Source organism: Carica papaya, chromosome 8 (assembly GCF_054855325.1).
Source record: "Carica papaya isolate Zhongbai chromosome 8, ASM5485532v1, whole genome shotgun sequence".
NCBI lineage: Eukaryota > Viridiplantae > Streptophyta > Magnoliopsida > Brassicales > Caricaceae > Carica > Carica papaya.
The window spans coordinates 16,622,352-16,647,150 of NC_142316.1; the positions used below are offsets into that span (position 1 = coordinate 16,622,352).

Below are 24,799 nucleotides of genomic sequence, written 5' to 3' on the forward strand. Positions count from 1 at the left end.
TACGCAAATGTGAGTCAAGAAGCGGGGGCATTTTAATCGATATTAGAACGAGAAGGAGAGATGCAGAGTGCACGCACAAGGAAACAAATGACGGGAGGGGGGATGAAGGGAGAAAAAGTGTATGTATTTGCAGCGCAGAATGAAACATGAGCAATCATACCAGCACCAATGCAACGGATTCTATCAGAACTCCGCAAGTTAAGGGTGCTTGGGCGAGAGTAGCACTAGGATGGGTGACCTCCAGCGAAGTCCTTATATTTCACCGATTTTCTTAGGAAGTCCTCGTGTTGCACCCATTTTTTTGCAGATAATTCTTTCGACGATATGCGCGACTTGAATTATGGTCCTCAGGTTTATTCGCAAATGTGAGTCACAGCACTGTAGCATTTTACTTGATATAAGAACGAGCACGGGAGGTGAAGTGCGCACGCACAAGGAAACAAATGACGGGAGGGGGAAGAAATGAGAAGGAGTTTATGTATTTTCAGCGGGAAATTAAACTGGTGCGATCATACCAGCACTAATGCACCAGATCCCATCAGAACTCCGCAGTTAAGTGTGCTTTGGCGAGAGTAGTACTCGGATGGGTAACATTCTGGGAAGTTCTCGTGTCGCACCAATTTTTTTCAGACGGGTCGTTCGACGTTACGCGTGACTGGAACTGGGGTCCGCTGGTTTATACGCAAATGTGGGTCAAGAAGCAGGGGCATTTTAATCGATATTAGAACGAGAATGAGAGGTGCAGTGTGAACGCACAAGGAAACAATTGATGGGAGGGGGAGGAAAGGAGAAGTAGTGTATGTATTTTCAGCTCGAAATGAAACAGGTGCGATCATACCAGCACTAATGTAACGGATTCTATTAGAACTCCGTAGGTAAGGGTGCTTGGGCGAGAGTAGTACTAGCATGGGTTACCTCCTGCGAAGTCCTTATATTTCACCCATTTTCTTGTGAAGTCCTCGTGTTGCACCCATTTTTTTGCAGATGATTCTCTCGACGTTACGCGCGACTTGAATTATGGTCCTCAGGTTTATTCGCAAATGTGAGTCACGGCGCTGTAGCATTTTACTTGATATTAGAACGAGAACGGGAGGTGCAGTGCGCATGCACAAGGAAACAAATGACGGAGGGGGAAGAAAGGGGAAAGAGTTTATGTATTTGCTGCGCCAAATTAAACAGCTGCGATCATACCAGCACTAATGCACCGGATCCCATCAGAACTCCGCATTAAAGTGTGCTTAGGCGAGAGAAGTACTCGGATGGGTGACCTCCTGGGAAGTCCTCGTGTCGCACTAATTTTTTTTTCAGACGGGTCGTTCGACGTTACGCGTGACTGGAACTAGGGTCCACTGGTTTATACGCAAATGTGAGTCAAGAAACAGGGGCATTTTAATTGATATTAGAACGAGAAAAAGAAATGCAGAGTGCACGCACAAGGAAATAAATGACGGGAGGGGGGATGGAGGGAGAAAAAGTGTAAGTATTTGCAGCGCAGAATGAAACATGAGCAATCATACCAGCACCAATGCAACGGATTCTATCAGAACTCCGCAAGTTAAGGGTGCTTGGGCGAGAGAAGCACTAGGATGGGTGACCTCCTGCAAATTCCTTATATTTCACCCATTTTCTTATGAAGTCCTCGTGTTGCACCCATTTTTTTGCAGATGATTCTTTCGACGATACGCGCGACTTGAATTATGATCCTCAAGTTTATTCGCAAATGTGAGTCACGGCACCGTAGCATTTTACTTGATATTAGAACGAGCACGGGAGGTGCAGTGCGCACGCACAAGGAAACAAATGACGGGAGGGGGAAGAAAGGAGAAGGAGTTTATGTATTTGCAGCGCGGAATTAAACGGGTGCGATCATACTAGCACAAATGCAACGAATCCCATCAGAACTCCGCAGTTAAGTGTGCTTTGGCGAAAGTAGTACAATGATGGGTTACGTCCTGGGAAGTTCTCGTGTTGCACCCATTTTCTTTTTTTCAGATGTACCGTTCGACATTACGCGCGACTTTAATTATGGTTCGCAAATTTATTCGCAAATGTGAGTCACCTCACCGTGGTATTTTACTTGATATTTGAACGAGAACGAGAGGTGCAGTGCGCACGCACAAGGAAACAAATGACGGGAGGGGGAAGAAAGGAGGAGTTTATGTATTTGCAGCGCGAAATTAAACAGGCTCGATCATACCAGCACTAATGCACCGGATTCCATCAGAATTCCGCAGTTAAGTGTGCTTGGGAGAGAGTAGTACTCGTATGGGTGACCTCCTGGGAAGTCCTCTTGTTGCACTAATTTTTTTTTTGAGACAAGTCGTTCGACGTTACGCACGACTGGAACTAGAGTCCACTGGTTTATACGCAAATGTGAGTCAAGAAGCAGGGGCATTTTAATCGATATTAGAGCGAGAAAGAGAGATGCAGAGTGCACGCACAAGGAAACAAATGACGGGAGGGGGGATGAAGGGAGAAAAAGTGTATGTATTTGCAGTGCAAAATGAAACATGAGCAATCATACCAGCACCAATGCAACGGATTCTATCAGAACCCCGCAAGTTAAGGGTGCTTCGGCGAGTGTAGCACTAGGATGGGTGACCTCCTGCGAAGTCCTTATATTTCTCCCATTTTCTTAGGAAGTCCTCGTGTTGCACCCATTTTTTTGCAGATGATTTTTTCGACGATACGCGCGACTTGAATTATGGTCCTCATGTTTATTCGCAAATGTGAGTCATGGCACCGTAGCATTTTACTTGATATTAGAACGAGCACGGGAGGTGCAGTGCGCACGCACATGGAAACAAATGACGGGAGGGGGAAGAAAGGAGAAGGAGTTTATGTATTTGCAGCGCGAAATTAAACGGGTGCGATCATACCAGCACTAATACATCGGATCCCATCAGAACTCCGCAGTTAAGTGTGTTTGGGCGAGATTAGTACTCGGATGGTTGACCTCCTGGGAAGTCCTCGTGTCGCACCAATTTTTTTTCAGACTGGTCGTTCGACGTTACGCGCGTCTGGAACTAGGGTCCGCTGGTTTATACCCAAATGTGAGTCAAGAAGCAGGGGCATTTTAATCGATATTAGAACGAGAAGAAGAGGTGAAGGGTGAACGCACAAGGAAACAAATGACGTGGGGGGGGGGGGGGGAAGAAAGGAGGAGTGTATGTATTTGCAGCGCGAAATTAAAGATGTGCGATCATACCAGCACTAATGCAACGGATTCTATCAGAACTCCATAGGTAAGGGTGCTTGGGCGAGAGTAGTACTAGCATGGGTTACCTCCTGCGAAATCCTTATATTTCACCCATTATCTTGTGAAGTCCTCGTGTTGCACCCATTTTTTTAGATGATTCTTTCGACGTTACGCGCGACTTGAATTATGGTCCTCAGGTTTATTCGCAAACGTGAGTCACGGCGCTGTAGCATTTTACTTCATATTAGAACGAGAACGGGAGGTGCAGTGCGCACGCACAAGGAAACAAATTACGGGAGGGGGAAGAAAGGAGAAGGAGTTTATGTATTTGCGGGGCGAAATGAAACAGGTGTGATCATACCAGCACTAATACAACGGATTCTATCACAACTCCGTAGGTAAGGGTGCTTTGGCGAGAGTAGTACTAGCATGGGTTACCTCTTGGGAAGTCCTTATATTTCACCCATTTTCTTGTGAAGTCCTCGTGTTGCACCCATTTTTTTGCAGATGATTCTTTCGATGTTACACGCGACTTGAATTATGGTCCTCAAGTTTATTCGCAAATGTGAGTCACGGCGCTGTAGCATTTTACTTGATATTAGAACGAGAACAGGAGGTGCAGTGCGCACGCACAAGGAAACAAATGACGGGAGGGGGAAGAAAGGGGAATGAGTTTATGTATTTGCAGCACGAAATTAAACAGGTACGATCATACCAGCACTAATGCACCGGATCCCATCAGAACTCCGCAGTGAAGTGTGCTTGGGCAAGATTAGTACTTGCATGGGTGACCTCTTGGGAAGTCCTCGTGTTGCACCAATTTTTTTTCAGACGGGTTGTTCGACGTTACGCGCGTCTGGAACTAGGGTCTGCTGGTTTATACGCAAATGTGAGTCAAGAAGCAGGGGCATTTTAATCTATATTGGAATGAGAATGATAGGTGAAGTGTGAACGCACAAGGAAACAAATGACGAGAGGGGGAAGAAAGGAGAAGGAGTGTATGTATTTGCAGCGCGAAAGAAATAGGTGCGATCATACCAGCACTAAAGCTTCGGATCCCATCAGAACTCCGCAGTTAAGTGTGCTTGGGCGAGCGTAGTACTCGGATGGGTGACCTCCTGGGAAGTCCTCGTGTCGCACAAATTTTATTTTCAGATGGGTCGTACGACGTTACGCGCGAATAGAATTATAAACCGCTTTTTCATTTGCAAAGATGAGTCACGGTGCCGGGGCATATTACTTGATATTAGAACGAGAAAGAGAGATGCAGAGTGCACGCACAAGGAAACAAATGACGGAAGGGGGGATGGGAGGAGAAAAACTGTATGTATTTGCAGTGCAGAATGAAACATGAGGGATCATACCAGCACTAATGCAACGGATTCTATCAGACCTCCGCAGTTAAGGGTGCTTGGGCGAGAAAAGTACTCGGATGGGCGACCTGCTGCGAAGTCCTTATATTTCACCCATTTTCTTGGGAGGTCCTCGTGTTGCACCCTTCTTTTTGCAGATGATTCTTTCGACGTTACACGCGACTTGATTTATGGTCCGCAGGTTTATTCGCAAATGTGAGTCACGGCGCCGTGACATTTTACTTGATATTAGAACGAGTACGGGAGGTGTAGTGCGCACGCGCAAGGAAACAAATAATGGGAGGAGGAAGAAAAGAGAAGGAGTGTATGTATTTACAGCGCGGAATGAAACAGGTGCGATCATACCAGCACTAATGCATCGGATTCGATCAGAACTCCGTAGGTAAGGGTGCTTGGGCGAGAGTAGTACTAGCATGCGTGACCTCTTGGGAAGTCCTCGTATCGCAACAATTTTTTTTCGGATATGTCGTTCGACGTTACGCGCTACTGGAACTATGGTCCGCTGGTTTATACGCAAATGTGAGTCAAGAATTAAGTTCATTTTAATCGATATTAGAACGAGAAGGAGAGGTGCAGTGTGAACGCACAAGGAAACAAATGATGGGAGGGGAGAGGGAAGAAGGAGTGTATGTATTTTCAGCATGAAATTAAACAGGTGCGGTCACACCAGCACAAATGCACCGGATCCCATCAGAACTCCGCAGTTAAGTGTGCTTTGGCGAAAGTAGTACAATGATGGGTTACCTCATGGGAAGTTCTCGTGTTGCACCCATTTTTTTTTTTTCAGATGTGTCGTTCGACGTTACGCGCGACTTTAATTATGGTCCGCAGATTGATTCGCAAATGTGAGTCACGACGCTGTAGCATTTTACTTTATATTAGAACGAGAATGGGAGGTGCAGTGCGCACACACAAGGAAACAAATGACGGGTGGGGGAAGAAAGGGGAATGAGTTTATGTATTTGCAGCGCAAAACTAAACAGGTGCGATCATACCAGCACTAAAGCCCCGGATCCCATCCGAACTCCGCAGTTAAGTGTGCTTGGGCGAGATTAGTACTCGGATGGTTGATCTCCTTGGAAGTCCTCGTGTCGCGCCAATTTTTTTTCAGACGTGTCGTTCGACGTTACGCGCGTCTGGAACTAGGGTCCACTGGTTTATACGCAAATGTGAGTCAAGAAGTAGGGGAATTTTAATCGATATTAGAACGAGAATGAGAGGTGAAGTGTGAACGCACAAGGAAACAAATGACGGGAGGGGGAAGAAAGGAGGAGTGTATGTATTTGCAGCGCGAAATTAAACAGGTGCGATCATATCAGCACTACAGCCCCGGATCCCATCAGAACTCCGCAGTTAAGAGTGCTTGGGCAAGAGTAGTACTCGGATCGGTGACCACCTGGGAAGCCCTCGTGTTGCACCTATTTTTTTTCAGATGGGTTGTTCGACGTTACACACGAATGGAATTATAAACCGCTGGTTCATTTTCAAAGGTGAGTCACGGCGCCGTGGCATTTTACTTGATATTTGAACGAGAACGAGAGGTGCAGTGCGCACGCACAAGGAAACAAATGACGGGAGGGGGGATGGAAGGAGAAAGAGTGTATGTATTTGCAGTGCAGAATGAAACATGAGGGATCATACCAGCACTAATGCAACAGATTCTATCAGAACTCCGCAGTTAAGGGTGCTTGGGCGAGAAAAGTACTCGGATGGGTGACCTCCTGCGAAGTCCTTATATTTCACCCATTTTCTTGGGAGGTCCTCGTGTTGCACTCTTCTTTTGCAGATGATTCTTTCCACGTTACGCGCGACTTGATTTATGGTCCGCAGGTTTATTTGCAAATGTGAGTCACGGCGCCATGGCATTTTACTTGATATTAGAACGAGTACGGGAGGTGCAGTGCGCACGCACAAGGAAACAAATGACGGATGAGGAAGAAAAGAGAATGAGTGTATGTATTTGAAGCGCAAAATTAAACAAGTGGCATCATACCAGCACTAATGCACTGGATCCTATCAGAACTCTGCAGTAAAGTCTGCTTTGGCGAGAGTAGTACTCGGATGGGTGACCTCTTGGGAAGTCCTCGTATCGCAACAATTTTTTTTCGATGGGTCGTTCGACGTTACGCGCGACTGGAACTATGGTCCGCTGGTTTATACGCAAATGTGAGTCAAGAATCAGGGGCATTTTAATCGATATTAGAACGAGAAGGAGAGGTGCAGTGTGAACGCACAAGGAAACAAATGATGGGAGGGGGGGAGGGAAGAAGGAGTGTATGTATTTTCAGCACGAAATTAAACAGGTGAGGTCACACCAACACAAATTCATCGGATCCCATCAGAACTCCGCAGTTAAGTGTGCTTTGGCGAAAGTAGTACAATGATGGCTTACCTCCTGGGAGGTTCTCGTGTTGCCTCCATTTTCTTTTTTTCAGATGTGCCGTTCGACGTTACGCGCGACTTTAATTATGGTCCGCAGATTTATTTGCAAATGTGAGTCACGACACCGTGGCATTTTACCTGATATTTGAACTAGAACGAGAGGTGCAGTCACAAGGAAACAAATGACTGGAGGGGGAAGAAAGGAGAAGGAGTTTATGTATTTGCAGCACGAAATTAAACAGGTGCGATCATACCAGCATAAATGCACCGAATCCCATCAGAACTCCACAGTTAAGTGTGCTTTGGCGAAAGTAGTACAATGATGGGTTACCTCCTGGGAAGTTCTCGTGTTACACCCATTTTTTTTTTCACATGTGCCGTTCGACGTTACGCGCGACTTTAATTATGGTCCGCAGATTTATTCGCAAATGTGAGTCACGGCGCCGTGGCATTTTAATCGATATTAGAACGAGAAGGAGAGGTGCAGTGTGAACGCACAAGGAAACAATTGATGGGAGGGGGAGGGAAGGAGAAGGAGTGTATGTATTTTCAGCACGAAATGAAACAGGTGCGATCATACCAGCAATAATGCAACGGATTCTATCAGAACTCCGTAGGTAAGGGTGCTTGCGCGAGAGTAGTACTAGCGTGGGTTACCTCCTGCGAAGTCCTTATATTTCACCCATTTTCTTGTGAAGTCCTCGTGTTGCACCCATTTTCTTTTTTTCAGATGTATCGTTCGACATTACGCGCGACTTTAACTATGATCCGCAGATTTATTAGCAAATGTGAGTCAGGGCACCGTGGCATTTTACGTGATATTTGAACGAGAACGAGAGGTGCAGTGCGCACGCACAAGGAAACATATGACGGGAGGGGGAAGAAAAGAGAAGGAGTTTATGTATTTGCAGCGTGAAATTAAACAAGTGCGATCATACCAGCAAAATGCACCGAATCCCATCAGAACTCCGCAGTTAAGTGTGCTTTGGCGAAAGTAGTACAATGATGGGTTACCTCCTGGGACGTTCTTGTGTTACACCCATTTTCTTTTTTTCAGATGTGCCGTTCGACGTTACGCGCGACTTTAATTATGGTCTGGAGATTTATTCGCAAATGTGAGTCACGGCGCCGTGGCATTTTTCTTGATATTTGAATGAGAACGAGAGGTGCAGTGCGCACGCACAAGGAAACAAATGACAGGAGGGGGAAGAAAGGGGAAGGAATTTATCTATATGCAGCGCGAAATTAATTTGGTGCGATCATACCAGCACTAATGCACCGGATCCCATCAGAACTCCGCAGTTAAGTGTGCTTGGGCGAGAGTAGTACTCGGATGGGTGACCTCCTGGGAAGTCCTCGTGTCGCACTAATTTTTTTTTAGACAAGTCGTTCGACGTTACGCGCGACTGGAACTAGGGTCCCCTGGTTCATACGCAAATGTGAGTCAAGAAGCAGGGGCATTTTAATCGATATTAGAACGAGAAGGAGAGATGCAGAGTGCACGCACAAGGAAACAAATGATGGGAGGGGGGATGGAGGGAGAAAAAGTGTATGTATTTGCAGCGCAGAATGAAACATGAGCAATCATACCAGCACCAATGCAACGGATTCTATCAGAACTCCGCAAGTTAGGGTTGCTTGGGCGAGAGTAGCACTAGGATGGGTGACCTCCTGCGAAGTCCTTATATTTCACCCATTTTCTTAGGAAGTCCTCGTGTTGCACCCATTTTTTTGCAGATGATTCTTTCGACGATACGCGCGACTTGAATTATGGTCCTCAGGTTTATTCGCAAATGTGAGTCACGGCACCGTAGCATTTTACTTGATATTAGAAGGAGCACGGGAGGTGCAGTGCGCATGCATCAGAACTCCGCTGTTAAGTGTGCTTTGGCGAAAGTAGTACAATGATGGGTTACTTCCTGGGAAGTCCTCGTGTTGCACCTATTTTATTTTTTTCAGATGTGCCGTTCGACGTTACGCACGACTTTAATTATGGTCCGCAGATTTATTCGCAAATGTGAGTCACGGCGCCGTGGCATTTTACTTGATATTTGAACGAGAACGAGAGGTGCAGTGCGCATGCACAAGGAAACAAATGACGGGAGGGGGGATGGAGGTAGAAAAAGTATATGTATTCGCAGCGCAGAATGAAACATGAGCAATCATACCAGCACCAATGCAACGGATTCTATCAGAACTCCGCAAGTTAAAGGTGCTTGGGCGAGAGTAGCACTAGGATGGGTGACTTCCTGCGAAGTCCTTATATCTCACCCATTTTTCTTAGGAAGTCCTCGTGTTGCACCCATTTTTTTGTAGATGATTCTTTCGACGATACGTGCGAGTTGAATTATGGTCCTCATGTTTATTCGCAAATGTGAGTCATGGCACCGTAGCATTTTACTTGATATTAGAACGAGCAGGGGAGGTGCAGTGCGCACGCACAAGGAAACAAATGACGGGAGGGGGAAGAAAGGAGAAGGAGTTTATGTATTTGCAGCGTGGAATTAAACGGGTGCGATCATACCAGAACTAATGCACCGGATCCCGTCAGAACTCCGCAGTTAAGTGTGCTTGGGCGAGAGTAGTACTCGCATGGGTGACCTCTTGGGAAGTCCTCGTGTCGCACTAATTTTTTTTTCAGACGGGTCGTTCGACGTTACGCGCGACTGGAACTAAGGTCCACTGGTTTATACGCAAATGTGAGTCAAGAAGCAGGGGCATTTTAATCATTATTAGAACGAGAAGGAGAGATGCAGAGTGCACGCACAAGGAAACAATTGACGGGAGGGGGATGAGGGAGAAAAAGTGTATGTATTTGCAGCGCAGAATGAAACATAAGCAATCATACCAGCACCAATGCAACGGATTCTATCAGAACTCCGCAAGTTAAGGGTGCTTGGGCGAGAGTAGCACTAGAATGGGTTACCTCATGCGAAGTCCTTATATTTCACCCATTTTCTTAGGAAGTCCTCGTGTTCCACCCATTTTTTTTGCAGATGATTCTTTCGACGATACGCGCGACTTGAATTATGGTCCTCAGGTTTATTCACAAATGTGAGTCACGGCACCGTAGCATTTTACTTTATATTAGAAGGAGCACGGGAGGTGCAGTGCGCACGCACAAGGAAACAAATGATAGGAGGAGGAAGAAAGGAGAAGGAGTTTATGTATTTGCAGCGCGGAATTAAACGGGTGCGATCATACCAGCACTAATGCACCGGATCCCGTCAGAACTCCGCAGTTAAGTGTGCTTTGGCGAGAGTAGTACTCGTATGGGTGACCTCCTAGGAAGTCCTCGTATCGCAACAATTTTTTTTCAGATAGGTCGTTCGACTTTACGCGCGACTGGAACTAGGGTCCGCTGGTTTATACGCAAATGTGAGTCAAGAAGCAGGGGCATTTTAATCGATATTAGAACGAGAAGAAGAGGTGCAGTATGAACGCACAAGGAAACAATCGATGGGAGGGGGAGGGAAGGAGAGGGAGTGTATGTATTTTCAGCACGAAATGAAACAGGTGCGATCATACCAGCACTAATGCAACGGATTCTATCAGAACTCCGTAGGTAAGGGTGCTTGGGCGAGAGTAATACTAGCATGGGTTACCTCCTGCGAAGTCCTTATATTTCACCCATTTTCTTGTGAAGTCCTCGTGTTGCACCCATTTTTTTGCAGATGATTCTTTCGACGTTACGCGCGACTTGAATTATGGTCCTCAGGTTTATTCGCAAATGTGAGTCACGGCGCCGTGGCATTTTACTTGATATTTGAACGAGAACGAGAGGTGCAGTGCGCACGCACAAGGAAACAAATGACGGGAGGGGGAAGAAAGGGGAAGGAATTTATGTATTTGCAGCGCCAAATTAAACAAGTGCGATCATACGCAGTTAAGTGTGCTTGGGCTAGAGCAGTACTCGGATGGGTGACCTCCTGGGAAGTCCTTGTGTCGCACTAATTTTTTTTTTAGATGGGTCGTTCGACGTTACGCGCGACTGGAACGAGGGTCCACTGGTTTATACGCAAATGTGAGTAAAGAAGCAGGGGCATTTTAATCGTTATTAGAACGAGAAGGAGAGATGTAGAGTGCACGCACAAGGAAACAAATGACGGGAGGGGGGATGGAGGGAGAAAATGTGTATGTATTTGCAGCGCAGAATGAAACATGAGCAATCATACCAGCACCAATGTAACGGATTCTATTAGAACTCCACAAGTAAAGGGTGCTTGGGCGAGAGTAGCACTAGGATGGGTGACCTCATGCGAAGTCCTTATATTTCACCCATTTTCTCAGGAAGTCCTCGTGTTGCACCCATTTTTTTGCAGATGATTCTTTCGACGATACGCGCGATTTTAGTTATGGTCCTCAGGTTTATTCGCAAATGTGAGTCACGGTATCGTAGCATTTTACTTGATATTAGAACGAGCACGGGAGATGCAGTGCGCACGCACAAGGAAACAAATGACGGGAGGGGGAAGAAAGCAGAAGGAGTGTGCTTGGGTGAGAGTAATACTCGGATGGGTGACCTCTTAGAAAGTCCTCGTATCGCAACAATTTTTTTTCAGATGGGTTGTTCGACGTTACGCGCGACTGAAACTATGGTCCGCTGGTTTATACGCAAATGTAAGTCAAGAATCAGGGGCATTTTAATCGATATTAGAATGAGAAGGAGATGTGCAGTGTGAACGCACAAGGAAACAGATGATGGGAGGGGGGGAGGGAAGAAGGAGTGTATGTATTTTCGGCACGAAATTAAACAGGTACGGTCACACCAGCACAAATGCATCGGATCCCATCAGAACTCTGCAGTTAAGTGTGCTTTCGCGAAAGTAGTACAATAATGGGTTACCTCCTGGGAAGTTCTCGTGTTGCACCCATTTTCTTTTCTTCAGATGTGCCGTTCGACGTTACATGCAACTTTAATTATGGTCCGCAGATTTGTTCGCAAATGTGAGTCACAGCGCCGTGGCATTTTACTTGATATTTGAACGAGAACGAGAGGTGCAGTGCGCACGCACAAGGAAACAAATGACGGGAGGGGGAAGAAAGGAGAAGGAGTGTATGTATTTGCAGCGCGAAACGAAACAGGTGCGATCATACCAGCACTAATGCAACGGATTCTATTAGAACTCCGTAGGTAAGGGTGCTTGGGTGAGAGTAGTACTAGCATGGGTTACCTCCTGCGAGGTCCTTATATTTGACCCATTTTCTTGTGAAGTCCTCGTGTTGCACCCATTTTTTTGCAGATGATTCTTTCGACATTACGCGCGACTTGTATTATGCTCATCAGGTTTATTCGCAAATGTGAGTCACGGCGCTGTAGCATTTTACTTTATATTAGAACGAGAACGGGAGGTGCAGTGCGCACGCACAAGGAAACAAATGACGAGAGGGGAAAGAAAGAGGAATGAGTTTATGCATTTGCAGCACAAAATTAAACAATTGCGATCATACCAGCACTAATGCACCGGATCCAATCAGAACTCCGCAGTTAAGTGTGCTTGAGTGAGATTAGTACTCGGATGGGTGACCTCTTGGGAAGTCCTCGTGTCACACCAATTGTTTTTCAGACGGGTCGTTCGACGTTACGCGCATCTGGAACTAGGGTCCGCTGGTTTATACGCAAATGTGAGTCAAGAAGCAGGGGCATATTAATCGATATTAGAAAGAGAATGAGAGGTGAAGTGTGAACGCACAAGGAAACAAATGACGGGAAGGGGAAGACAGGAGGAGTGTTTGTATTTGCGGCGCGAAATTAAAGAGGTGCGATCATACCAGCACTAAAGCCCCGGATCCCATCAGAACTCCGCAGTTAAGTGTGCTTGGGCGAGAGTAGTACTCGGATGGGTGACCACTTGGGAAGCCCTCGTGTTGCACCTATGTTTTTTCGGATGGGTTGTTCGACGTTACGTGCGAATGGAATTATAAACCGCTGGTTCATTTGCAAAGGTGAGTCACGGTGTCGGGGCATATTACTTGATATTAGAACGAGAAAGAGAGATGCAGAGTGCACGCAAAAGGAAACAAATGACGAGAGGGGGGATAGGAGGAGAAAGAGTGTATGTATTTGCAGCGCAGAATGAAACATGAGGGATCATACCAGCACTAATGCAACGGATTCTATTAGAACTCTGCAGTTAAGGGTGCTTGGGCGAGAAAAGTACTCGTATGGGTGACCTCCTGCGAAGTCCTTATATTTCACCCATTTTCTTAGGAACTACTCGTGTTGTAACCATTTTTTTGCAGATGATCATTTCGACGATACGCGCAACTTGAATTATGGTCCTCAGGTTTATTCGCAAATGTGAGTCACGGCACCGTAGTATTTTACTTGATATTAGAACGAGCACGGGAGGTGCAGTGCGCACGCACAAGGAAATTAATGACGGGAGGGGAAAGAAAGGAGAAGGAGTTTATGTATTTGCAGTGCGAAATTAAACAGATGCGATCATACCAGCACTAATGCACTGGATCCCATCAGAACTCTGCAGTTAAGTGTGCTTGGGCGTGAGTAGTACTCGGATGGGTGACCTCATGGGAAGTCCTCGTGTCGCACTAATTTTTTTTTTCAGACGGGTCGTTCGACGTTACGCGCGACTGGAACTATGGTCCACCGGTTTATACGCAAATGTGAGTCCAGAATTAGGGGCATTTTAATCGATATTAGAACAAGAAGGAGAGGCGCAGTGTGAACGCACAAGGAAACATATGATGGGAGGGGGGGAGGGAAGAAGGAGTGTATGTATTTTCAGCACGAAATTAAACAGGTACGGTCACACCAGCACAAATGCACCGGATCCCATCAGAACTCTGCAGTTAAGTGTGCTTTGGCGAAAGTAGTACAATGATGGGTTACCTCCTGGGAAGTTCTCGTGTTGCACCCATTTTCTTTTTTTCAGATGTGCCGTTCGACGTTACGCGCGACTTTAATTATGGTCCGCAGATTTATTCGCAAATGTGAGTCACGGCACCGTGGGATTTTACTTGATATTTGAATGAGAACGAGAGGTGCAGTGTGCACGCACAAGGAAACAAATGACGAGAGGGGGAAGAAAAGAGAAGGAGTTTATGTATTTGCAGGGCCAAATTAAACAGGTGCGATCATACCAGCACTAATGCGCCGGATCCTATCCGAACTCCGCAGTTAAGTGTGCTTGGGCGAGAGTAGTACTCGGATGGGTGACCTCCTGGGAAGTCCTCGTGTGGCACTAATTTTTTTTTCAGACGGATCGTACGACGTTACGTGCGACTGAAACTAGGGTCCACTAGTTTATACGCAAATGTAAGTCAAGAAGCAAGGGCATTTTAATCGATATTAGAACGAGAAGGAGAGGTGAAGTGTGAACGCACAAGGAAACAATTGATGGGAGGGGGAGGGAAGGAGAAGGAGTGTATGTATTTTCAGCGCGAAATGAAACAGGTGCGATCATAACACACTAATGCAATGGATTCTATCATAACTCCGTAGGTAAGGGTGCTTGGGCGAGAGTAGTACTACCATGGGTTACCTCCTGCGAAGTCCTTATATTTCACCCATTTTCTTGTGAAGTCCTCGTGTTGCACCCATTTTTTTGCAGATAATTCTTTCGACGTTACGCGCGACTTGAATTATAGTCCTCAGGTTTATTCGCAAATGTGAGTCACGGCGCTGTAGCATTTTACTTGATATTAGAACGAGAACGGGAGGTGCAGTGCGCACGCACTAGGAAACAAATAACGGGAGGGGGAAGAAAGGAGAAGGAGTTTATGTATTTGCAGCGCAAAATTAAACAGGTGCGATCATACCAGCACTAATGCACCGGAATTAGGGTTCATTGGTTTATACGCAAATGTGAGTCAAGAAGCTGGGGCATTTTAATCGATATTAGAACGAGAAGGAGAGATGCAGAGTGCACGCACAAGGAAACAAATGACGGGAGGGGGGATGGAGGGAGAAAAAGTGTATGTATTTGCAGCGCAGAATGAAACATGAGCAATCATACCAGCACCAATGCAACGGATTCTATCAGAACTCCGCAAGTTAAGGGTGCTTGGGCGAGAGTAGCACTAGGATGGGTGACCTCATGCGAAGTCCTTAAATTTCACCCATTTTCTTAGGAAGTCCTCGTGTTCCACCCATTTTTTTGCAGATGATTCTTTCGACGATACGCGCGACTTGAATTATGGTCCTCAGGTTTATTCGCAAATGTGAGTCACGGCACCGTAGCATTTTACTTTATATTAGAAGGAGCACGGGAGGTGCAGTGCGCACGCACAAGGAAACAAATGACGGGAGGGGGAAGAAAGGAGAAGGAGTTTATGTATTTGCAGCGCGGAATTAAATGGGTGCGATCATACCAGCACTAATGCACCGGATCCCGTCAGAACTCCGCAGTAAAGTGTGCTTTGGCGAGAGTAGTACTCGGATTGGTGATCTCCTGGGAAGTCCTCGTGTCGCACCAATTTTTTTTCAGACGGGTCGTTCGACGTTACGCGCGACTGGAACTAGGGTCCGCTGGTTTATACGCAAATGTGAGTCAAGAAGCAGGGGCATTTTAATCGATATTAGAACGAGAAAGAGAGGTGCAGTGTGAACGCACAAGGAAACAATTGATGGGTGGGGGAGGGAAGGAGAAGGAGTGTATGTATTTTCAGCACGAAAAGAAACAGGTGCGATCATACCAGCACTAATGCAACGGATTCTATCAGAACTCCGTAGGTAAGGGTGCTTGGGCGAGAGTAGTACTAGCATGGGTTACCTCCTGTGAATTCCTTATATTTCACCCATTTTCTTATAAAGTCCTCGTGTTGCATCCATTTTTTTGCAGATGATTCTTTCGATGTTACGCGCGACTTGAATTATGGTCCTCAGGTTTATTCGCAAATGTGAGTCACGGCGCTTTAGCATTTTACTTGATATTATAACGAGAACAGGAGGTGCAGTGCGCACGCACAAGGAAACAAATGACGGGAGGGGGAAGAAAGGGGAATGAGTTTATGTATTTGCAGCACAAAATTAAACAGGTGCGATCATACCAGCACAAATGTACCGGATCCCATCAGAACTCCGCAGTGAAGTGTGCTTGGGCGAGATGAGTACTCGGATGGGTGACCTCCTGGGAAGTTCTCTTGTCGCATCAATTTTTTTTCAGGCGGGTCGTTCGACGTTACGCACGTCTGGAACTAGGGTCCGCTGGTTTATACGCAAATGTGAGTCAAGAAGCAGGGGCATTTTTATCCATATTAGAACGAGAATGAGAGGTGAAGTGTGAACGCACAAGGAAACAAATGACGGGAAGGGGAAGAAAGGAGAAGGAATGTATGTATTTGCAGCGCGAAATTAAACAGGTGCGATAATACCAGCACTAAAGCTCCGGATCCCATCAGAACTCCGCAGTTAAGTGTGTTTGGGCGATTGTAGTACTCGGATGGGTGACCACTTGGGAAGCCCTCGTGTTGCAACTTTTTTTTTTCAGATTGGTCGTTCGACGTTACGCGCGACTGGAACTATGGTCCGCTGGTTTATACGCAAATGTGAGTCAAGAATCAGGGGCATTTTAATCGATATTAGAACGAGAAGGAGAGGTGTAGTGTGAACGCACAAGGAAACAAATGATGGGATGGGGGAGGGAAGAAGGAGTGTATGTATTTTCAGCACGAAATTAAACAGGTGTGGTCACACCAGCTCAAATGCACCGGATCCCATCAGAACTCCGCAGTTAAGTGTGCTTTGGCGTAAGCAGTACAATGATGGGTTACCTCCTGGGAAGTTCTCGTGTTGCACCCATTTTCTTTTTTTCAGATGTGCCGTTCGACGTTACGCACGACTTTAATTATGGTCCGCAGATTTATTTGCAAATGTGAGTCACGGCGCCGTGGCAATTTACTTGATATTTGAACGAGAACGAGAGGTACAGTGCGCACGCACAAGGAAACAAATGACGGGAGGGGGAAGAAAGGAGAAGGGGTTTATGTATTTGCAGCGCAAAGTTAAACAGGTGCGATCATACCAGCACTAATGCACCGGATTCCATTAGAACTCTGCAGTTAAATGTGCTTGGGTGAGATTAGTACTCGGATGGGTGACCTCCTGGGAAGTCCTCGTGTCGCACTAATTTTTTTTTTCAGACGGGTCGTTCGACGTTACGCACGACTAAAACTAGGGTCCACTGGTTTATACGCAAATGTGAGTCAAGAAGTAGGGGCATTTTAATCGATATTAGAACGAGAAGGAGAGATGCAGAGTGCACGCACAAGGAAACAAATGACGGGAGGGGGGATGGAGGGAGAAAAAGTGTATGTATTTGCAGCGCAGAATGAAACATGAGCAATCATACCAGCTCCAATGCAACGGATTCTATCAGAACTCCGCAAGTTAAGGGTGCTTGGGCGAGAGTAGCAATAGGATGGGTGACCTCCTGCGAAGTCCTTATATTTCACCAATTTTCTTAGGAAGTCCTCGTGTTGCACCCATTTTTTTGCAGATAATTCTTTCGACGATACGCGCGAGTTGAATTATGGTCCTCAGGTTTATTCGCAAATGTGAGTCACGGCACCGTAGCATTTTACTTGATATTAGAACGAGCACGGGAGGTGCAGTGTGCACGCACAAGGAAACAAATGACGGGAGGGGGAAGAAAGGAGAAGGAGTTTATGTATTTGCAGCGCAAAATTAAACGGGTGCGATCATACCAGCACTAATGCACCGGATCCCATCAGAACTCCGCAGTTAAGTGTGCTTGGGCGAGAGTAGTACTCGGATGGGTGACCTCCTTGGAAGTCCTCGTGTCGCACCAATTTTTTTTCAGACGGGTCGTTCGACGTTACGCTCGACTTGAACTGGGGTCCGCTGGTTTATACGCAAATGTGAGTCAAGAAGCAGAGGCATTTTAATCGATATTAAAACGAGAAGGAGAGATGCAGAGTGCACGCACAAGGAAACAATTGATGGGAGGGGGAGGGAAGGGGAAGGAGTGCATGTATTTTCAGCAAGAAATGGAACAGGTGCAATCATACCAGCACTAATGCAACGGATTCTATCAGAATTCTGTAGGTAAGGGTGCTTGGGCGAGAGTAGTACTAGCATGGGTTACCTCCTGCGAAGTCTTTGTATTTTACCCATTTTCTTGTGAAGTCCTCGTGTTGCACCCATTTTTTTGCAGATAATTCTTCCGACGTTACGCGCGACTTGAATTATGGTCCTCAGGTTTATTCGCAAATATGAGTCACGGCGCTGTAACATTTTAGTTGATATTAGAACGAGAACGGGAGGTGCAGTGCGCACGCACAAGGAAACAAATAATGGGTGGGGGAAGAAAGGGGAAGGAGTTTATGTATTTGCAGCGCGGAATTAAACGGGTGCGATCATACCAGCACTAATGCACCGGATCCCGTCAGAACTCCGCAGTAAAGTGTGCTTTGGCGAGAGTAGTACTCGGATTGGTGATCTCCTGGGAAGTCCTCGTGTCGCACCAATTTTTTTTCAGACGGGTCGTTCGACGTTACGCGCGACTGGAACTAGGGTCCGCTGGTTTATACGCAAATGTGAGTCAAGAAGCAGGGGCATTTTAATCGATATTAGAACGAGAAAGAGAGGTGCAGTGTGAACGCACAAGGAAACAATTGATGGGTGGGGGAGGGAAGGAGAAGGAGTGTATGTATTTTCAGCACGAAAAGAAACAGGTGCGATCATACCAGCACTAATGCAACGGATTCTATCAGAACTCCGTAGGTAAGGGTGCTTGGGCGAGAGTAGTACTAGCATGGGTTACCTCCTGTGAATTCCTTATATTTCACCCATTTTCTTATAAAGTCCTCGTGTTGCATCCATTTTTTTGCAGATGATTCTTTCGATGTTACGCGCGACTTGAATTATGGTCCTCAGGTTTATTCGCAAATGTGAGTCACGGCGCTTTAGCATTTTACTTGATATTATAACGAGAACAGGAGGTGCAGTGCGCACGCACAAGGAAACAAATGACGGGAGGGGGAAGAAAGGGAATGAGTTTATGTATTTGCAGCACAAAATTAAACAGGTGCGATCATACCAGCACAAATGTACCGGATCCCATCAGAACTCCGCAGTGAAGTGTGCTTGGGCGAGATGAGTACTCGGATGGGTGACCTCCTGGGAAGTTCTCTTGTCGCATCAATTTTTTTTCAGGCGGGTCGTTCGACGTTACGCACGTCTGGAACTAGGGTCCGCTGGTTTATACGCAAATGTGAGTCAAGAAGCAGGGGCATTTTTATCCATATTAGAACGAGAATGAGAGGTGAAGTGTGAACGCACAAGGAAACAAATGACGGGAAGGGGAAGAAAGGAGAAGGAATGTATGTATTTGCAGCGCGAAATTAAACAGGTGCGATAATACCAGCACTAAAGCTCCGGATCCCATCAGAACTCCGCAGTTAAGTGTGTTTGGGCGATTGTAGTACTCGGATGGGTGACCACTTGGGAAGCCCTCGTGTTGCAACTTTTTTTTTCAGATTGGTCGTTCGACGTTACGCGCGACTGGAACTATGGTCCGCTGGTTTATACGCAAATGTGAGTCAAGAATCAGGGGCATTTTAATCGATATTAGAACGAGAAGGAGAGGTGTAGTGTGAACGCACAAGGAAACAAATGATGGGATGGGGGAGGGAAGAAGGAGTGTATGTATTTTCAGCACGAAATTAAACAGGTGTGGTCACACCAGCTCAAATGCACCGGATCCCATCAGAACTCCGCAGTTAAGTGTGCTTTGGCGTAAGCAGTACAATGATGGGTTACCTCCTGGGAAGTTCTCGTGTTGCACCCATTTTCTTTTTTTCAGATGTGCCGTTCGACGTTACGCACGACTTTAATTATGGTCCGCAGATTTATTTGCAAATGTGAGTCACGGCGCCGTGGCAATTTACTTGATATTTGAACGAGAACGAGAGGTACAGTGCGCACGCACAAGGAAACAAATGACGGGAGGGGGAAGAAAGGAGAAGGGGTTTATGTATTTGCAGCGCAAAGTTAAACAGGTGCGATCATACCAGCACTAATGCACCGGATTCCATTAGAACTCTGCAGTTAAATGTGCTTGGGTGAGATTAGTACTCGGATGGGTGACCTCCTGGGAAGTCCTCGTGTCGCACTAATTTTTTTTTTCAGACGGGTCGTTCGACGTTACGCACGACTGAAACTAGGGTCCACTGGTTTATACGCAAATGTGAGTCAAGAAGTAGGGGCATTTTAATCGATATTAGAACGAGAAGGAGAGATGCAGAGTGCACGCACAAGGAAACAAATGACGGGAGGGGGGATGGAGGGAGAAAAAGTGTATGTATTTGCAGCGCAGAATGAAACATGAGCAATCATACCAGCTCCAATGCAACGGATTCTATCAGAACTCCGCAAGTTAAGGGTGCTTGGGCGAGAGTAGCAATAGGATGGGTGACCTCCTGCGAAGTCCTTATATTTCACCAATTTTCTTAGGAAGTCCTCGTGTTGCACCCATTTTTTTGCAGATAATTCTTTCGACGATACGCGTGAGTTGAATTATGGTCCTCAGGTTTATTCGCAAATGTGAGTCACGGCACCGTAGCATTTTACTTGATATTAGAACGAGCACGGGAGGTGCAGTGTGCACGCACAAGGAAACAAATGACGGGAGGGGGAAGAAAGGAGAAGGAGTTTATGTATTTGCAGCGCAAAATTAAACGGGTGCGATCATACCAGCACTAATGCACCGGATCCCATCAGAACTCCGCAGTTAAGTGTGCTTGGGCGAGAGTAGTACTCGGATGGGTGACCTCCTTGGAAGTCCTCGTGTCGCACCAATTTTTTTTCAGACGGGTCGTTCGACGTTACGCTCGACTTGAACTGGGGTCCGCTGGTTTATACGCAAATGTGAGTCAAGAAGCAGAGGCATTTTAATCGATATTAAAACGAGAAGGAGAGATGCAGAGTGCACGCATAAGGAAACAATTGATGGGAGGGGGAGGGAAGGGGAAGGAGTGCATGTATTTTCAGCAAGAAATGGAACAGGTGCAATCATACCAGCACTAATGCAACGGATTCTATCAGAATTCTGTAGGTAAGGGTGCTTGGGCGAGAGTAGTACTAGCATGGGTTACCTCCTGCGAAGTCTTTGTATTTTACCCATTTTCTTGTGAAGTCCTCGTGTTGCACCCATTTTTTTGCAGATAATTCTTCCGACGTTACGCGCGACTTGAATTATGGTCCTCAGGTTTATTCGCAAATATGAGTCACGGCGCTGTAACATTTTAGTTGATATTAGAACGAGAACGGGAGGTGCAGTGCGCACGCACAAGGAAACAAATAATGGGTGGGGGAAGAAAGGGGAATGAGTTTATGTATTTGCAGCGCGAAATTAAACAGGTGCGATCATACCAGCACTAATGCACCGGATCCCATCATAACTCTGCAGTTATGTGTGCTCGAGCGAGATTAGTACTCGGATGGGTGACCTCCTGGGAAGTCCTCGTGTTGCACCAATTATTTTTCAGACGGGTCGTTCGACGTTACACGCGTCTGGAACTAGGGTCCGCTAGTTTATACGCAAATGTGAGTCAAGAAGCATGGGCATTTTAATCGATATTAGAATGAGAAGGAGAGATGCAGAGTGCACGCACAAGGAAACAAATGACGGGAGGGGGGATGGAGGGAGAAAACGTGTATGTATTTGCAGCGCAGAATGAAACATGAGCAATCATACCAGCACCAATGCAACGGATTCTATCAGAACTCTGCAAGTTAAGGGTGTTTGGGAGAGAGAAGCACTAGGATGGGTGACCGCCTGCGAAGTCCTTATATTTCACCCATTTTCTTAGGAAGTCCTCGTGTTGCACCCATTTTTTTGCAGATGATTCTTTCGACGATACGCGCGACTTGAATAATGGTCCTCAGGTTTATTCGCAAATGTGAGTCACGGCACCGTAGCATTTTACTTGATATTAGAACTAGCACGGGAGGTGCAGTGCACACGCACAAGGAAACAAATGACGGGTGGGGCAAGAAAGGAGAAGGAGTTTATGTATTTGCAGCGCGGAATTAAACGGGTGCGATCATACCAGCACAAATGCACCGAATCCCATCAGAACTCCTCAGTTAAGTGTGCTTTGGCGAAAGTAGTACAATAATGGGTTACCTCCTGGGAAGTTCTCGTGTTGCACCCATTTTCTTTTTTTAGATGTGTCGTTCGACGTTACGCGCGACTTTAATTATGGTCCGTTGATTTATTCGCAAATGTGAGTCACGGCTCCGTGGCATTTTACTTGATATTTAAACGAGAACGAGAGGTGCAGTGCGCACGCACAAGGAAAGAAATGACGGGAGGGGGAAGAAAGGAGAAGGAGCTTATGTATTTGCAGCGCGAAATTAAACAGGTTCGATCATACCAGCACTAATGCACCGGATCCCATCAGAACTCTGCAGTTAAGTGTGCTTGGGCGAGAGTAGTACTCAGATGGGTGACCACTTGGGAAGCCCTCGTGTTGCACCAATTTTTTTTCGGATGGGTTTTTCGACGTTACGTGCAAATGGAATTATAAACCACTGGTTCATTTGCAAAGGTGAGTCACGGTGCTGGGGCATATTACTTGATATTAGAACGAGAAAGAGATACGCATAGTGCACGCACAAGGAAACAAATGATGGGAGGGGGGGAGGGAAGAAGGAGTGTATGTATTTTCAGTACGAAATTAAACAGGTGCGGTCACACCAGCACAAATGCACCGGATCCCATCAGAACTACGCAGTTAAGTGTGTTTTGGCGAAAGTAGTACAATGATGGGTTACCTCCTGGGAAGTTCTCGTGTTGCACCCATTTTCTTTTTTTCAGATGTGCCGTTCGACGTTACGCGCGACTTTAATTATGGTCCGCAGATTTATTCGCAAATGTGAGTCACGGCGCCGTGGCATTTTACTTGATATTTGAACGAGAACGAGAGGTGCAGTGCGCACGCACAAGGAAACAAATGACGGGAGGGGGAAGAAAGGAGAAGGAGTATGTTTTAGCAGCGTGAAATGAAACAGGTGCGATCATACCAACACTAATGCATCGGATTCTATCAGAACTCTGTAGGTAAGGGTGCTTGGGCGAGAGTAGTACTAGCATGGGTTACCTCCTGCGAAGTCCTTATATTTCACCAATTTTCTTGCGAAGTCCTCGTGTTGCACCCATTTTCTTTTTTTCAGATGTGCCGTTCGACGTTACGTGCGACTTTAATTATGGTATGCAGATTTATTCGCAAATGTGAGTCACGGCGCCGTGGCATTTTACTTGATATTTGAACGAGAACGACAGGTGCAGTTCGCACGCACAAAAAAACAAATGACGGGAGGGAGAAGAAAGGGGAATGAGTTTATGTATTAGCGGCGCAAAATTAAATAGTTGCGATCATACCAGCACTAATGCACCGGATCCCATCAGAACTCCGCAGTTAAGTGTGCTTGGGCGAGATTAGTACTCGGATGGGTGACCTCCTGTGAAGTCCTCTTGTCATACTAATTTTTTTTTCAGACGGGTCGTTCGACGTTACGCGGGTCTGGAACTATGGTCTGCTGGTTTATACGCAAATGTGAGTCATGAAGCAGGGGCATTTTAGTCGATATTAGAACGAGAATGAGAGGTGAAGTGTGAACGCACAAGGATACAAATGATGGGATGGGAAGAAAGGAGAAGAAGTATGTATTTGCAGCGCAAAATTAAACAAGTGCGATCATACCAGCACTAAAGCTTCGGATCCCATCAGAACTCTGCAGTTAAGTGTGCTTGGGCGAGAGTAGTACTCGGATGGGTGACCACTTGGGAAGCCCTCGTGTTGCACCTATTTTTTTTCGGATGGGTTGTTCGACATTACGTTCGAATGGAATTATAAACCGTTGGTTCATTTGCAAAGGTGAGTCACGGTGCCGGGGCATATTACTTGATATTAAAACGAGAAAGAGAGATGTATAGTGCACGCACAAGGAAACAAATGACGGGAGGAGGGATGGAAGGAGAAAGAGTGTATGTATTTGCAGTGCAGAATGAAACATGAGGGATCATACCAGCACTAATGCAACAGATTCTATCAGAACTCCGCAGTTAAGGGTGCTTGGGCGAGAAAAGTACTCGGATGGGTGACCTCCTGCGAAGTCCTTATATTTCACCCATTTTCTTGGGAGGTACTCGTGTTGCACCCATCTTTTTGCTGATGATTCTTTCGACGTTACGCGCGACTTGATTTATGGTCCACAGGTTTATTCGCAAATGTGAGTCACGGCGCCGTGGCGTTTTACTTGATATTAGAATGAGTACAGGAGGTGCAGTGCGCACGCACAAGGAAACAAATGACGGGATGAGGAAGAAAAGAGAATGAGTGTATATATTTGAAGCGCAAAATTAAACAAGTGGCATCATAGCAGCACTACTGCACTGGATCCCATTAGAACTCTGCAGTTAAGTGTGCTTGGGCGAGGATAGTACTCGGATGGGTGACCTCTTGGGAAGTACTCATATCGCAACAATTTTTTTTTCAGATGGGTCGTTCGACGTTATGCGCGACTAGAACTATGGTCCGCTGGTTTATACGCAAATGTGAGTCAAGAATCAGGGGCATTTTAATCGATATTAGAACGAGAAGGAGAGGTGCAGTGTGAACGCACAAGGAAACAAATGATGGGAGGGGGGGAGGGAAGAAGGAGTGTATGTATTTTCAGCACTAAATTAAACAGGTGCGGTCACACCAGCACAAATGCACCGGATCCCATCAGAACTCCGTAGTTAAGTGTGCTTTGGCGAAAATAGTACAATGATGGGTTACCTCCTGAGAAGTTCTCGTGTTGCACCCATTTTCTTTTCTTCAGATGTGCCGTTCGACGTTACGTGCGACTTTA

At 46.2% G+C, this 24,799-nt stretch overlaps 4 non-coding genes and 35 pseudogenes across 4 annotated transcripts; all 39 read left to right on the top strand.

Annotated features, from left to right (window-relative positions):
- The first annotated feature begins 501 nt into the window (after window positions 1–501).
- Window positions 502–620, top strand: LOC148244046 (5S ribosomal RNA; annotated as a pseudogene).
- Window positions 621–1,177: 557 nt separating this feature from the next.
- Window positions 1,178–1,296, top strand: LOC148244047 (5S ribosomal RNA; annotated as a pseudogene).
- Window positions 1,297–1,858: 562 nt separating this feature from the next.
- Window positions 1,859–1,977, top strand: LOC148244048 (5S ribosomal RNA; annotated as a pseudogene).
- A 206-nt stretch (window positions 1,978–2,183) lies between these two features.
- LOC148244049 (5S ribosomal RNA) lies at window positions 2,184–2,302 on the top strand (annotated as a pseudogene).
- Window positions 2,303–2,865: 563 nt separating this feature from the next.
- LOC148244050 (5S ribosomal RNA) lies at window positions 2,866–2,984 on the top strand (annotated as a pseudogene).
- A 916-nt stretch (window positions 2,985–3,900) lies between these two features.
- Window positions 3,901–4,019, top strand: LOC148244051 (5S ribosomal RNA; annotated as a pseudogene).
- A 204-nt stretch (window positions 4,020–4,223) lies between these two features.
- Window positions 4,224–4,342, top strand: LOC148244052 (5S ribosomal RNA; annotated as a pseudogene).
- A 561-nt stretch (window positions 4,343–4,903) lies between these two features.
- Window positions 4,904–5,022, top strand: LOC148244053 (5S ribosomal RNA; annotated as a pseudogene).
- Window positions 5,023–5,225: 203 nt separating this feature from the next.
- Window positions 5,226–5,344, top strand: LOC148244054 (5S ribosomal RNA; annotated as a pseudogene).
- Window positions 5,345–5,553: 209 nt separating this feature from the next.
- LOC148244055 (5S ribosomal RNA) lies at window positions 5,554–5,672 on the top strand (annotated as a pseudogene).
- A 202-nt stretch (window positions 5,673–5,874) lies between these two features.
- LOC148244056 (5S ribosomal RNA) lies at window positions 5,875–5,993 on the top strand (annotated as a pseudogene).
- Window positions 5,994–7,194: 1,201 nt separating this feature from the next.
- LOC148244057 (5S ribosomal RNA) lies at window positions 7,195–7,313 on the top strand (annotated as a pseudogene).
- Window positions 7,314–8,205: 892 nt separating this feature from the next.
- LOC148244058 (5S ribosomal RNA) lies at window positions 8,206–8,324 on the top strand. Its single transcript, XR_015815755.1, has one exon. It is a non-coding gene; the product is annotated as a 5S ribosomal RNA (ribosomal RNA).
- Window positions 8,325–9,464: 1,140 nt separating this feature from the next.
- On the top strand, window positions 9,465–9,583 carry LOC148244059 (5S ribosomal RNA; annotated as a pseudogene).
- Window positions 9,584–10,144: 561 nt separating this feature from the next.
- On the top strand, window positions 10,145–10,263 carry LOC148244060 (5S ribosomal RNA; annotated as a pseudogene).
- A 2,128-nt stretch (window positions 10,264–12,391) lies between these two features.
- Window positions 12,392–12,510, top strand: LOC148244061 (5S ribosomal RNA; annotated as a pseudogene).
- A 202-nt stretch (window positions 12,511–12,712) lies between these two features.
- LOC148244062 (5S ribosomal RNA) lies at window positions 12,713–12,831 on the top strand. The gene has a single exon (XR_015815691.1). It is a non-coding gene; the product is annotated as a 5S ribosomal RNA (ribosomal RNA).
- A 560-nt stretch (window positions 12,832–13,391) lies between these two features.
- On the top strand, window positions 13,392–13,510 carry LOC148244063 (5S ribosomal RNA; annotated as a pseudogene).
- A 206-nt stretch (window positions 13,511–13,716) lies between these two features.
- Window positions 13,717–13,835, top strand: LOC148244064 (5S ribosomal RNA; annotated as a pseudogene).
- A 209-nt stretch (window positions 13,836–14,044) lies between these two features.
- Window positions 14,045–14,163, top strand: LOC148244065 (5S ribosomal RNA; annotated as a pseudogene).
- A 1,111-nt stretch (window positions 14,164–15,274) lies between these two features.
- On the top strand, window positions 15,275–15,393 carry LOC148244066 (5S ribosomal RNA; annotated as a pseudogene).
- A 559-nt stretch (window positions 15,394–15,952) lies between these two features.
- Window positions 15,953–16,071, top strand: LOC148244067 (5S ribosomal RNA; annotated as a pseudogene).
- Window positions 16,072–16,276: 205 nt separating this feature from the next.
- LOC148244068 (5S ribosomal RNA) lies at window positions 16,277–16,395 on the top strand (annotated as a pseudogene).
- Window positions 16,396–16,598: 203 nt separating this feature from the next.
- Window positions 16,599–16,717, top strand: LOC148244069 (5S ribosomal RNA; annotated as a pseudogene).
- A 209-nt stretch (window positions 16,718–16,926) lies between these two features.
- Window positions 16,927–17,045, top strand: LOC148244070 (5S ribosomal RNA; annotated as a pseudogene).
- A 563-nt stretch (window positions 17,046–17,608) lies between these two features.
- Window positions 17,609–17,727, top strand: LOC148244071 (5S ribosomal RNA). Its single transcript, XR_015814422.1, has one exon. It is a non-coding gene; the product is annotated as a 5S ribosomal RNA (ribosomal RNA).
- Window positions 17,728–18,286: 559 nt separating this feature from the next.
- Window positions 18,287–18,405, top strand: LOC148244072 (5S ribosomal RNA; annotated as a pseudogene).
- A 558-nt stretch (window positions 18,406–18,963) lies between these two features.
- On the top strand, window positions 18,964–19,082 carry LOC148244073 (5S ribosomal RNA; annotated as a pseudogene).
- Window positions 19,083–19,287: 205 nt separating this feature from the next.
- Window positions 19,288–19,406, top strand: LOC148244074 (5S ribosomal RNA; annotated as a pseudogene).
- A 202-nt stretch (window positions 19,407–19,608) lies between these two features.
- Window positions 19,609–19,727, top strand: LOC148244075 (5S ribosomal RNA; annotated as a pseudogene).
- Window positions 19,728–19,936: 209 nt separating this feature from the next.
- LOC148244076 (5S ribosomal RNA) lies at window positions 19,937–20,055 on the top strand (annotated as a pseudogene).
- A 563-nt stretch (window positions 20,056–20,618) lies between these two features.
- Window positions 20,619–20,737, top strand: LOC148244077 (5S ribosomal RNA). Its single transcript, XR_015814423.1, has one exon. It is a non-coding gene; the product is annotated as a 5S ribosomal RNA (ribosomal RNA).
- Window positions 20,738–21,296: 559 nt separating this feature from the next.
- On the top strand, window positions 21,297–21,415 carry LOC148244078 (5S ribosomal RNA; annotated as a pseudogene).
- Window positions 21,416–21,976: 561 nt separating this feature from the next.
- On the top strand, window positions 21,977–22,095 carry LOC148244079 (5S ribosomal RNA; annotated as a pseudogene).
- Window positions 22,096–22,303: 208 nt separating this feature from the next.
- Window positions 22,304–22,422, top strand: LOC148244080 (5S ribosomal RNA; annotated as a pseudogene).
- Window positions 22,423–22,626: 204 nt separating this feature from the next.
- On the top strand, window positions 22,627–22,745 carry LOC148244081 (5S ribosomal RNA; annotated as a pseudogene).
- Window positions 22,746–23,310: 565 nt separating this feature from the next.
- Window positions 23,311–23,429, top strand: LOC148244082 (5S ribosomal RNA; annotated as a pseudogene).
- Window positions 23,430–23,632: 203 nt separating this feature from the next.
- On the top strand, window positions 23,633–23,751 carry LOC148244083 (5S ribosomal RNA; annotated as a pseudogene).
- An 884-nt stretch (window positions 23,752–24,635) lies between these two features.
- LOC148244084 (5S ribosomal RNA) lies at window positions 24,636–24,754 on the top strand (annotated as a pseudogene).
- The last annotated feature ends 45 nt before the right edge of the window (window positions 24,755–24,799 follow it).